Genomic DNA, 13,146 nt, shown 5'->3' with positions numbered 1-13,146 from the left:
GACCGCCTCGACACCCCGACAAGACTCCACCGACCCCTCGACCCCCAACACCTCGAGACCCCGACACGGCACCTCCCGAAAAAGGTGCTCTTCGACCGTCCAGAGGCCGACAGGGTCATATATTTGTGAATTATGAGTTAGGTCAGGTATTCAATTATTATTATGTACATATATATATATATTTTAATTTGCTTAAGTTATTAGGTATTCAATTTTTTATTATGTTCATGATACACACTTCAATTTTTTTATTATGTTTATGTTGTACTAATTTTGTTTAATCTTTGTCATTGCAGGTGTTGACAGATGGTTGGCTTGGGTCGAGAGCGCTCCGAGCCTCCTTCCTTGGCGCGTGCTGGGAGGGGTCTTGTTATTGCACCCCAGCACCTTCGGAGAGCGCTGGTAGATAGCATGTAGACACCCCCATCACCTTCGGCGGGCGCTTCTTCTTCGGTCGGGAGAGGTCGGGGGAAGAAGATGGGTGCAGGTAGAGGTGGACGTGGCGCTGGGAGAGGTAGGAAGGTTGTTGGGCCTTCCTCGCCGCCACCCCCCACTGAGTCTCTGGACACCGGAGTGCTCCGTCTCAGGTGGACCCGTCTCAGACTCCGGTCCACGATCCTCGGGTCGCCGAGCCTCTGGTCGCCGAGCCTCGGGTCCCAGAGTCTTCCTCCCAGGAGACTCGGGTCCCAGAGTCTTCGTGCCACGTGACTCCGAAGACTAGCGGCCATGATGATGGTGTTGAGGAGACCTTTTCTGAGGATAGCTACAGCAAGGGCGAGCTGGTTGAGGAGGGCAAGAAGGTCTACCAGCGTGGTGGTACTAAGGTATTGTCCGTGCCGGCGACCCGCGACCAGAGGTGGTTGATTCAGCCTAACGGGGAGAAGTAAGTGCATTTACTATTTTTAACCTTTTTCCTTCATGTTTCTTCAAATTAGTATCTAATGCGTTGGCCGTGTCATACTGCAGGGGTTGGATACACGCAGATGGTGTCTGCAGGCCCAACCAGCTCCCTGGTACTCTTTGCCGGCACCACTTCCCGGGGTGGGTCACGTTGCCCAGTGAGGGTGAGCTTCCATAGCTAGCACTGACCTGGGAGCTGTACGAGGCTGCCCTGGCCCCACTGAGGGAGATGGTCGATGGTGTCGTGTGCGAGACGGTGGCCGACATTGTGAGACGGTGGTTTTGGGTAATTTCTCCGTTACAGAATTAAAAATCAATAGTACATAGTGATTGTACTAATGATCAGTATTTTTTAGTTTGATTGCATACCTTCTACAGGTGCCTTGAGGAACACGAGGCGGACGCGGCTATGGTTCTTGAAGCCGAGTGCAAGTGCCTACTTCAGAACTTACAACACGAGGCTCGGGTGCAGGCTGTTTGAGACTACTACGGCTCGACTAACATTAGGAGGCAGAAGAAGAAGTGCCGCAGCAAGTATCTGAGTAAGGACAAGTACATGAAGGTAATTACCTATTGTTAAGGCCTTGTACTTAGTTTCCTTGATTTGATTCGTAGGCGTAGTGCTAAAATTTCTCTTTGTCTAACTTAGGTGCCCCCGAGATGGTGTGCGAATAAGATGGACTGTTGGGAGAGGTTGGTGGATGAGTGGTGCTCTCCCCAATGGCTAGCCGTCCACAACAAGGCCAGGGACAAGCGTGCCCAGATGCAAGGTGTGCCACACCATCAAGGGAGATCCAACCTGTTTGAGTACGGGGATCACTAGGTATGTGGTTTGAGCCCTTAACGATTCATGCAATTTCATTCTTCATGCTAGCTTTAGCCCTTTAATTACTAATTTACCCTGTTCCTCTCTTTCAAGCGCGACACAACAAGAAGGAGGTGCCACCGCTGTATGACCTCTATGCCATGGCCCATAGTGCCCCGTTCAAGAAGGCCAAGGCATTCTCGGAGGATGACGTTGATCCAGAGAGCTTCACCAACATCTCCTTCCACAACAAGCTCGTGAGGTACAGAGACTGGGGGAAGAAGATGAAAGGTCAGGACTTCAACCCGAGCCAGAGTCCTTTTGATCCTGAGCACGTGATGCTATCTGGTGATGGGAGGAGACATGGCTTGGTAGCCATTGGGGATGGACTAATAGGTTACCCTAGAAGTCTCCCAAAGATCAAGAAGTGCCAGACGATGTCTCTTCCTAAGATGAGGCCTCGACCACGGCCAATGGAGCTCTACGTCGAGGCTAGGGCCCAGGAGCTTCTGGCGGAGGCAACTGGGCAGGCGGCACAGAGGGAGAGGCAGCTGGAGGAGAGGACGGCTAATCTGTTGGAGGCGGAGAGGAACCGGAACGACGCGGGTCACTGGGCCCTATACGAGCTCCTCATGGTAAGTTTCTCCCACATACTAGCCAAATCATGCACGTAATGTTCGTTTCATTACTAACTAAATGAGTAACTCGTGAAAACAAAATGTGTAGTCTGTGTGCAAGAAAACCGGCCAGACCCCTCTGCCAATGCCCCAGATTGGTATAGCAGACACGATGAGTTTCATTTGAATGGTTATTAGTTACTAGTATTCGCATTTCACTTGCATCATGATAACTAAACATTGCAAATGATCTTTGGTGCAGCACGCCTCCCAAAAAGGATCGACTGATCCTTCTCTGTCTTGCGATGGCATAACCCCGACCGGTACTTCACCTCACTGATGATGGTAAGTTTTCCCAAGTGTTTTGCTTAACAAATGCATACTTAGCTTAAGAAATGACCTATACTTAGCTTATTTTCCTTGGAAATGATAGAATAACCTTACATACCTCCAAAATGACATGTTCTACGTAGGATACCTATAAAATGACCTATATTTAGCATTTTTTCCTCCAAAATGACTTGATATGCTTTGTTAGCTAGAAAATGGCATAACTACCTAGGATAGCTCAATAATGATCTATAGCTAGCTTAGCTAATTCATTTATGACATAATTAGCTCACTTAGGTAAAAAATGGCATAACAACCTAGGATAGCTCAATAATGATCTATAATTAGCTTAGCTATTTCATTTATGACATAATTAGCGCACTTAGGTAAAAATGGCATAATAACCTTGGTTTAGCTCCAAAATGACCTATACTTAGCTTATTTTCCTCAAAAATGACATAATAACCTTACTTAGCTCCGAACTTACATACTTTACCTAGGATAGCTATAAAATGACCTATACTTTGCCTTTTTTCCTCCTAAATGACTTAATATTCTTAGTTAGCTGAAAAATGACATTACTACCTAGGATAGCTAAATAATTATCTATACTTAGCTTACCTAGTTCATTTATGACATAATTAGCTTACTTAGGTAAAAATTGGCATAATAACCATGGTTTAGCTCCAAACTATCATATAATTAGTTTATTTTCCTCCAAAATGACAAAATAACCTTACCTAGCTCCAAAATGACCGATTTTAACTAGGATAGCTCTAAAATGACCTACACTTACCATTTTGTCCTCTAAAATGAATAAATATGCTTAGTTATCTCAAAAATGGCATAACTACCTAGGTTAGCTCGAAAATGACCTATTTACCTAGCTTAGCTCTAAAATGACCTACACACTTAGCATTTTTACTTACCTTAGCCAAAGAATGGCATTTTTACCTACCTTAGTTAGAAAAAGAAGAAGAATAAGAAGAAGGAGGAAGAAGAAGAAGAAGAAGAAGAAATCTTCTTCGTCTTCTTCTTCTTTTTCTTCTTCTTTTTGTTCTTTTTCTTCTAGCTAGTCTTCTTCTTCTTCTAACTTTCATCTTTCCTAATTTGCAGATTTGCTTGAGATGAGGAAGCTTGCATTGATGGAAACTTGTTGCAAACTCTTACCTGTGCTTGTGCTTCCTTTTTGTTTATGGAAACTTGCTACAAACTTGTTGGATATGTATGTATGGATATGTTGATGGAAACCATTGTATGTTGTTGGAAACTTGTATATGTTCATGTTGTTGGAAACTTGTATATGCTGTTGGAAACTTATTGTTGGTATGATTGTTGAAATTATTTTGAAATGTGTGTATATATATGTGTGTGTGTGTGTGTGAAATTCTGTCAAATTGAATGAATTTAGGAAAAAACAGGAAAAACAGGGGCTATATAGCCACTTTGTCGTCTGCTAGCAGACGGCAAAGCTGCCACGTGGCAGCTACCTGTACAACCTGGGGTGTACTAGGCTAGCCTATATGGAAGATTTGTCGTCAGCCAGCAGACGACAAAGGACTTTGCATCTTTGTTGTCCACTGGCCGACGACAACGATGCAAAGGTCATTGCCATCTGCCAGCTGATGGCAAAGCACGTCGTTAACCACTTAACGGACCTGAACTGCCACGTGTGCCATCCAGGCTCTTTGTCGTCTATCAGCAGACGAAAAAGCTCTTTGCATCTCTACCGTCTGCCAGCAGACGGCAAAGAGGCCTTTGTTGTAGCCTACTCAACCAGACCTATTGCGGTCAGCTTGGCATGCCTTTGCCGTTAGCCATGGCTGACGGCAAAGTGCATGATTCCTGCAGTGTTTTATATGCAATTATGTATCATTATATATCATTTTCTGGGACTAACCTATTAACTTAGTACCAAGTGCCAATTGCTGCTTTTTTGTCTATTTTTGTTTTTTCAGAATTTCAGTACCAAATGAAGTCCAATTGCCACGAAACTTATTGGAGATTTTTTCTGGACGTAAGAGACCCTAGAACCTTTGGGAGAGGGCCAGAAGATGAAGGAGTAGCGCACAAGGTGCCAGGGCATGCCCTGGTGCCTTATGGAGCCCACTTGCATCCGTTTGACCTAATTCCGCCTCTATAAATTCTCTAAAATCAGGAAACCAACAGAGAGCCACCCAAAATACTTTTTCCGCTGCCGCAAGCTTCTGTTCTCACGAGATCCCATCTGGAGGCCTTTTCTGATACTCTGCCAAAGGGGGGATCGATCACGGAGGGGCTCCACATCAACTTTGCCGCCCTTTCGTAGTAGTTAGGTCGCTTCTTCTCTCTCTTTGATCTTCAATACAATGTTCTCCTTGATGTTCTTGGAGATCTATTCAATGTAATCACTTTTTGCGGTGTGTTTGTTGGGATCCGATGAATTGTGAGTTTATGATCAGATTATCCAGGAATATTATTTGAGTCTTCTCTGAACTCTTTTATGCATGATTATTATAGCTTTGTATTTCTCTCTGGTCTATTGATTTGGTTTGGCCAACTAGATTGATTTCTCTTGCAATGGGAGAGGTTCTTTATAATGGGTTCAATCTTGCGGTGATCTACATCCCAGCAGAAAGGGACAAGACACGTATTTGTATTCTTGCCATTAAGGATAAAAATATGGGGTTTATTCATCCGTGAGATTACTTTGTCTACATCATGTCATCTTGCTTAAGGCGTTACTCCATTCTTTATGAACTTAATACTCAAGAGGCATGCTGGATAGTGGTCGATGTGTGGAGTAATAGTAGTAGATGCAGGCAGGACTCGGTCTACTTCTCTTGGACGTGATGCCTATATACATGATCATTGGCTTGGATATCGTCATGATTATTCTCTTTTCTATCAATTTCAATCAGTAAGTTGTTTACCCATCATATGCCATTTTCAAGAGAGAAGCCTCTAGTAAGTTGTTTACACATGTGGCAACTTGCGATGGATACAAACTTATCCTAGTCCAATGGGTTAAAAACATATCCTGACCCGGAACCCGCCCATGTCACGCACATGTCATCTCTACATGAATATGAGCATTATATGATGCAACATGCCAACCATGACCAAAATATAATGATGACATCCAAAATAAATTGATGTTGTAACATTCCAAACCTCTTTGCAAGATTTGGCAAAAAAAGAATCATATCAAATAACACATAATAATATCTTGAAGATAGCAATCAAGACATTATATTAACATACAAAGGAGGATTTGTAGCACCAAGGTGCTCCACCCCCTATATGAACATTAAGTTCAAAAAATCACCAGAAAATTTTATTCTTTGGGGGGATTTTGGGATATCAAACTTGGGTGTTGAATCTACTTTCGTATGAAATTTCTTGAAAAAATACCATGAAATGTATCCATGGCAAAAAAAAAGATAGAAGAAAACTATGCACGTAAAAAAATGTTTGGACAGATTTTAGTTTGGACTATATTTCCTTTGCCACTTTTTTCACGAAACTTCACCCGGGAGTGGATTGGGCACCCGGGTTTGATATCCTCAAATTCCAGAGTTTTTTAAGTTTAATATTCATAATATAGAGAAGCACCCGGGAGCTCTTGTGTATTTCCTAACATACATACTATAACTTGAGCACACACTTATATGTGGTTTCACGACAAACAAGAATGAAGTAGAAGTGGTTAACTAAATGCTTTGTTAAATACGCACACACAAAATAAATCTGGGTATATTCAGACAACGGGAAGAAAACTGAGCCCTTAGAGGGTCTCTAGTATATTTACAGAAGGGAAAAAAATGAACACCACTTGCAATACATTTTGTACCGAGCAAAGAAACAAAATGTACAGTAAAAGATGTTTTGGAATCATGTGTATAGAAAATGGGCGACTACACATGTACATACATACACAAAATTAGTACTGGACCTCTTGTAACTCCAGGTCGTATGCAATAGAGACAATCCTAAATAACTTACAACTATGCAATTGTGGCATTGTTCAACAAAAAGACAGCTTGGCACCACCCAAAAAGACAAGAATTCTGTGCAAAAACTTCAGTGGCACGGAGACATGACGTTTGGTCAAATTACAGGGACAATCCGTTGAGTAAAATCAACAGAAAATTGTTCAGCCTGCTCCACAGCTCCTGGACTTATTTCAGCAACAGACAATTCTAGATCAGTAGTCTTCGGTGAAGCCTGCTTCAGTACTTATTTCTCTACAGAGTATACTGAGAGAAATTAGTGTGATTTCTTTGAAACAAACTAACACAAGAATAGACGCAATGGCCTCACCTCGTCAGCGACCCCTTCCTGAAGCTGCCTTCTATATCCTGAAATCTGCAGAAAAAATCAGAATCAAAATCAAAATCAGAGACATGATAGAACAACATTATCTTGCGAAATATGCACCTAATCGAACAGGAAGCAAACTTATCATTAAAAGATCCATCACACACATACCTGCTCTGCTTCTATTGGCAGCTTGGCATCAGAGCTGTCGGGAACGAGTAGCTCAACACTGTTAGAAATATTGTGCGGCCTAGTCATGGCAGTCCTGCCGCTGCTAGCCTCCATGGCCAGCACAAAAAAGGGCATGTCGTTGGAGCTTGAGAACTAGAGAGGCAGAGATAACACTAAAGGGAATAACGCCGACAGAGAAAACAAAGTAACTTACAGCCCAGTTCATCTTCCTTATTCACCTAGGCACGCTGATCTCTGCACTCGCCGGTGCTAGCCGTCATCCACAAGACAACGGGCATGAGGAGCAGCATCACCGATCCATGGCTTTGTGAGCCGCATATAAGTCCCGCCCCAAAAGACGGAACCAGGGAGGGTTCCGGTGCATCGGCCTGGGGTAGACCAAGTGATCCCTTGACCAGCGGTAGCCTACGACGGAGTGGAGCCGCAACTCAAACCACTTCGCCCGCAACAGTGCGCAGCTGTCGGCCGTCCGAGGCGACCTGATCTGGGAATCCCTCTCCACAAATCCCAACTTCTATACTATTGTGCACCCCCATCACCGACCAAACCTCGCTGGATAAGAGAGAGGCCAACCTCCCTAACCCCGCAGTGCCACCGGCCGGAGGGAGCACCGCAGAGACGGGAAAGGAGCCAGGGGGAACCTTATCCCACAGCATTGACGTCGCCCCTGCCTGCCCGCCAGTGCCAGAATAAAATCCTAAAACAACATTATCTACAACCGCATCACGGTCGTACACTGTCCCGCACACCTCCGAGAGCCCGACGGCTTACCGGAGGCGATGGAGACCAGCGGAGGCAGCCCGCCTGGAAACCGCCTCTCGCGTCGGGAGAGAGACCGAGAGATTTGCACCGTGTGTAGCGACTTTGATCTTTAGGAGGGGTACTCGAAACTTCTGTTTCTTTCCCGAGAGAAATAGAAACAAGTAGTCCGTCTGACATGCGGGGTGCTTCTGCAAAATGTTGTACAAGTGGCTCAAGCATAACTTATCTCACTCTCAGCCGTCCGTTTCAGATCAGACGGCACATATGCCACAAAAGCAGGCACGCCGTCACCACCAACTCGCATTTTTATAGGAGTAGAGATAGAGAAAACTATGATCCCCGGGTTTACTTTTATCATGTATTAAAATCCAAAAATACCTTTCAACAATTTATCTTTACTTTATTTCATTTTGTGTTTTATTATCTATTTAACACTACGAGATTTAATCCTTACAATTAACCACCGAGAGATCGGCAATCCCTTGTTTGCCTTGGGTGCACGTATTTGTTATTTTATGTGTAGGTACTGCTAACAAGGTGTTGCATGGTTCTCCTATTGGATTTATAACCTTAGTTCTTAACTGAGGGAAATACTTATCTCTACTGTACTGCATCATCCTCTCCTCTTCGAGAAAATCCCAACATAGCTCACAAGTAGAAGGAAGAATTTCTGGCGCCGTTATCGAGGAGAAATCACCAACATCTATGAGGTAGCTACGCATAAACTTTGATCTCTTGTGATGTAATTTAATTTCCATTTCCTCTCATTTTCATCTCCCCCACTTCTAAAATGTTTTTACAAAAAAAGAAAAAAAATTATGTTTGCCTTTTTGCTTCCTTGCTTGTTTTATTTGCTTTCTTGTGCACACTTAAAAATAGAAAATTAAAGCGCAAAATTAAGGTGACAATGGATCCACTTGATATTTTCTACTTGGATAATCTTCAATCCATATGTGCTCGTGCTGAAACCCCAACTAGTTTAGTTGAGGGGAAATCATTACATGAGCATGCTCATTTTGTGCATCACTGCTTGTCTCAAAAAGAGAGACTCTTATGGAATCAAATAAATTGTTTGCTATGCTATGCTTGGAATCTATGTGAAATTTAATATTTTACTTGTTGCTCGGAGAACCCTAAAAATTACCTTTCCTACCTATGTGAGTTTAATGATAATGAAATCTTATCTTCTTATGCCAAAGGTGTTTATAGTTACTATGATATCAAACAAATTAAAGAATTTGTCGCTTTTAAGGGTGCTTATGAAGTTGCTTTCTTTGATTGAAAAGTATGATATTACTCTCTACAAATCTGAAAAATTTGCCATACTTGAATATCTCTATGAAAACTATGCTTTTAATGCCTATGTTAGTGAATTCATTAGGAGAATGTTTGTTGCTTTGGAAGAGAATAATGATATGCATGAATATATAGATAATTATGATTCCGTTGATTTGATTGAAACATCCTCCTGATACGTCTCCGTCGCATCTACAATTTCTGATTGTTTCATGCCAATATTATAAAACTTTCACATACTTTTGACAAAAAATTATATGATTTTATTGGACTAACATATTGATCTAGTGCCCAATGTCAGTTCATATTTGTTGCATACTTTTTGTTTCGTGGAATATCCATATCAAACTAATTCCAAACATGATAAAAATTTAGGGAGAATTATTTTGGATTATATGTGATTTTTGGGAGTTGGAATCATCGTAAACGGTGGTCCACGGCCTCCACCACCCACCAGGGCCTGTTGGGCACCCCCTAGCACGCCTAGGTTCTTGTGGGCTCCCCGTAAGTCGGTTGGCCTCTTCTTGGGGCACAAGAAAGATAATTTATGGAAAAAAATGTGTAAAGTTTCAGCGCAATCGGAATTACGGATCTCTGGGACTTTAAGAAACGGTGAAGGGCAAGAAAACAGGAATGCAGAACTAAAGAGAATAGAGGGATTGATCCAATCTAGGAGGGGATCCTGCCCCTCCGCCGCCATGTCAACCATGGACCAGAGGGGGAACCCTCCTCCCATCTAGGGGGGAGGCCAAGCAAGAAGGAGGAGGGGGCTCTCTTCCCCCCTCTCTCGGGGGGCGCTGGAGCGCCACCGTGGCAATCATCATGACGACGATCTACTCCAACAACTTCGCCGCCGTCAACACAAACTCTCCCCCCCTCTTTGCAGCGGTGTAACCTCTCTTCTACCTGATGTAATATCTACTTAAACATGGTACTCAACGCTCCCAATATTCTATGGCTATCTTATGATGTTTGAGTAGATTCGTTTTGTCATATGGGTTGATAGATGATCATGATTGGTTTGAGTTGTATGTTTTATTTTCGTGTTGTCCTATGGTGCCCTCCATGTTGCACAAGCGTGCAGGGATCCCTGCTGTAGGGTGTTGCAATATGTTCATGATTCGCTTATGGTGGGTGGCATGAGAGAGAGAGAGAGAGAGAGAGAGAGAAGCACATACCCGAGTAAGTGGGTTGTTGCGTGTGGGAGTAACGAGGACTTGATGCTTAATGCTATGGTTTGGGTTTACCTTAATGATCTTTGGTAGTTGCGCATGCTTGCTAGAGTTCCAATCATAAGTGCATATGATCCAAGTAAGAAAAGTATGTTAGCTCATGCCTCTCCCTCATATAAAATTGCAATAATGATCACATGTCTAGTTATCGATCACCTAGGGACAAATAACTATCTTGTGTGAAAAAAAGCTCTCTACTAAACAACTAAATTTTATTATCTTGCAATTTATTTGTAGTTTTATTCTTCCAAAGTAGTTCTAGCATCACACCTACAAAATAGTTTCATACTTGTTCTAGGTAAATCAAATGTTAAGGTGTGCGTAGAGTCATATCGGTGCTCGATAGAACTTGAGGGAATATTTATTCTACCTTTAGCTCATTGTTGGGTTCGACACTCTTATTTATCAAAAAAGGCTACAAACGATCCCCCATACTTGTGGGTTATCAAGACCTTTTTCTGGCACTGTTGCCGGGAACAATAGCGTGGGGTGAATATGGTCATGTGTGCCTGTTTGCTTTATCACTAAGTATTTTTTATTTTGTGCTCTTGTTTCCTATCTTTAGTTATGGGTAGAAACGCAAAATATCAAAAAAAAAAGTTGTACCTACTAAACCAATTGTTGAAGAACGACCCAAAATCTATCATCGCTACAAAAAAACCACTTCTGTGATGATATGTGTTTGTCACTATAGGTCACGTTTTCTATCATGAATGTACATCCATGACAATTTTATGACCGAATCAAGATAGTCATACCTGTCCTGTCGTAGAAGTGTTCCCTAACAATACTAAAATTATCATCACGGAAGTGTCCACTTCCATGACGGTAAATGGCGCGTCATAGAAGTCTTTTCATCAAGGGTAACTAACACATGGCATCCACCGTAACGGCTCGCCAGTAAGCTATCGGGTTCCGGTTTGGATCCGATAACCCGTTAACAGCCCCGACTAATGGGGATTTTCCACTTGTAAAATTCTCATTCGCCGGATGATCCACGGGTCAACTCATAGTTGGGATAGATGTCATACCTACAAGGACGGAAGACGCCTATGATATGTCAACACGTGACACAACCCAACAGTGGCCCATTCTGGTTAAAAGGCCGAGCCTGTCAAAATAAGTGGGTCGGCCAGGTAGCGGCCTAGTTGCGTGAGGCCCATTCACAACCATAGCCCATACGAGTTACACAGAATCAACCCATCAAAGGCCCATTCTATATTTGACAATTTCCAGCCCATCGTCAGTTCCAGCTCGTTAACAGCCCGCTATGTCTTTGGGCTCAATTACGGCCCGACCTTCTTTCGGCCTGTTAGCAGCCCATTATAGATATGGACCAATATGCCGCTAGTATGTCTTTTGGCCTTTTCTCGTCCCATTTTGTAGTTGGGCCAATTTCTAGCATGTTGTGACTTTCAACCTTTCTTCGGCCCATTCTGTACATGGGCTAACCTCTAGCCCATTTTTTCTTTCGGCCTGTTAACGGCCCACACAACAGTTGGGCCTTTGCTGGTGCCACCTGATGTTGGGTCCATTAGCGGCCCATGTTAAGCAAGACACAATTTCAGCCTGATGTGACTTTCGGCCTGTTGAAAGCCTAGTTTGTAAATTGGGCCTCTTTTGGCCCAAAACAGTTTCGGCCCCTTACTGGCCTGTAAAATAAAAGGGACGAGACAAAATTGTCATTTATTTCGGCCTACTAGAGGCCCGCGGGTTGTTTCCATTTATACGGCCCCGTCGAGCTTTCGGCCTGTTAATGGCCTGCTAAGAGTCATTGTTACGATGGGCCATATCAATTGGGATCCACTACATATTAGCTGACTAGCCCAATTAAGGCCCTCTTTGACTACACATGTTTGTTCGTTTGGATGGCATCCAAGTAATGTTTGGGCGTGTTGGCTCTTGTTTCAACGACATAGCATATACAAAGAATTATCCTACTCTATACTATCACCTCTAAAAAACCTACACTATACAATAAAGAGACTAAGACATAGAAACGAAGAATAATCCTACACTATACAATAAATAATTTACAGTAGATTATATCCACTGGGCATTATAGTTCAGCACCAGTGATAATAAAGCATACAGAAATAGCAGATTACATACACTAGGCAAATAAAGCTCATACATCATGGACCTGCATCAACAGAACTTACCATTTGAACTATAATCTATTCAGAAAATAGGATTGGCCGGATTCAGATAACACAAATTTCAGTCTGCAAAATCTCCAATTACTTTGTGGTAACCTCAGTGTCTTGTTTCATTTTTTTTACTCCTGCATCTAATACCTGCAACTCCAGCCTCAGTATTTTGATTACATGTTGAGAAGCATATACATGTTGTCTTGCCACTTCTAGTTGATGCTCGAGAACATCTACACATTCCAATTCCAATCCATAATCATTTGGTAACAACCATGTTGCACTTCTCTGAGACCTTTGCGTTGATGTCACTTCATCCTGAAATGTTTCTGTAAGTACACATGACTAGGGCAAAAATATATTTAAAACAGTGAAGCGAGCAAGATAGACTATCTTGTACATGGCAAAACATGACTAACAATAATGTTATACGTCATGAAGCTAATCAAGTGATATTTTAAAAATTATAAAAATGGTAGTCTGTGCAGCCCGCATACATAAATGTCTCTTAGCTCACCAGAGGATCCTGATGTTGGGGCTAAATCCAAAACACAGACATGTTA

At 42.7% G+C, this 13,146-nt stretch overlaps 1 long non-coding RNA gene across 1 annotated transcript; it reads right to left on the bottom strand.

The window, feature by feature from the left end:
- Positions 1-6,456: 6,456 nt before the first annotated feature.
- Positions 6,457-8,006, bottom strand: LOC119340387. The gene is made up of 3 exons (XR_005164518.1): positions 7,123-8,006; positions 6,955-6,999; positions 6,457-6,878 (listed from the first exon to the last, which is right to left on the bottom strand). It is a non-coding gene; the product is annotated as an uncharacterized LOC119340387 (long non-coding RNA).
- Positions 8,007-13,146: the final 5,140 nt, after the last annotated feature.

The sequence above is a fragment of the Triticum dicoccoides genome, chromosome 7B (genome assembly GCF_002162155.2).
Source record: "Triticum dicoccoides isolate Atlit2015 ecotype Zavitan chromosome 7B, WEW_v2.0, whole genome shotgun sequence".
NCBI lineage: Eukaryota > Viridiplantae > Streptophyta > Magnoliopsida > Poales > Poaceae > Triticum > Triticum dicoccoides.
Note: the sequence above shows the minus strand (reverse complement) of the source record. Positions and strands in the feature narration are given on the sequence as shown.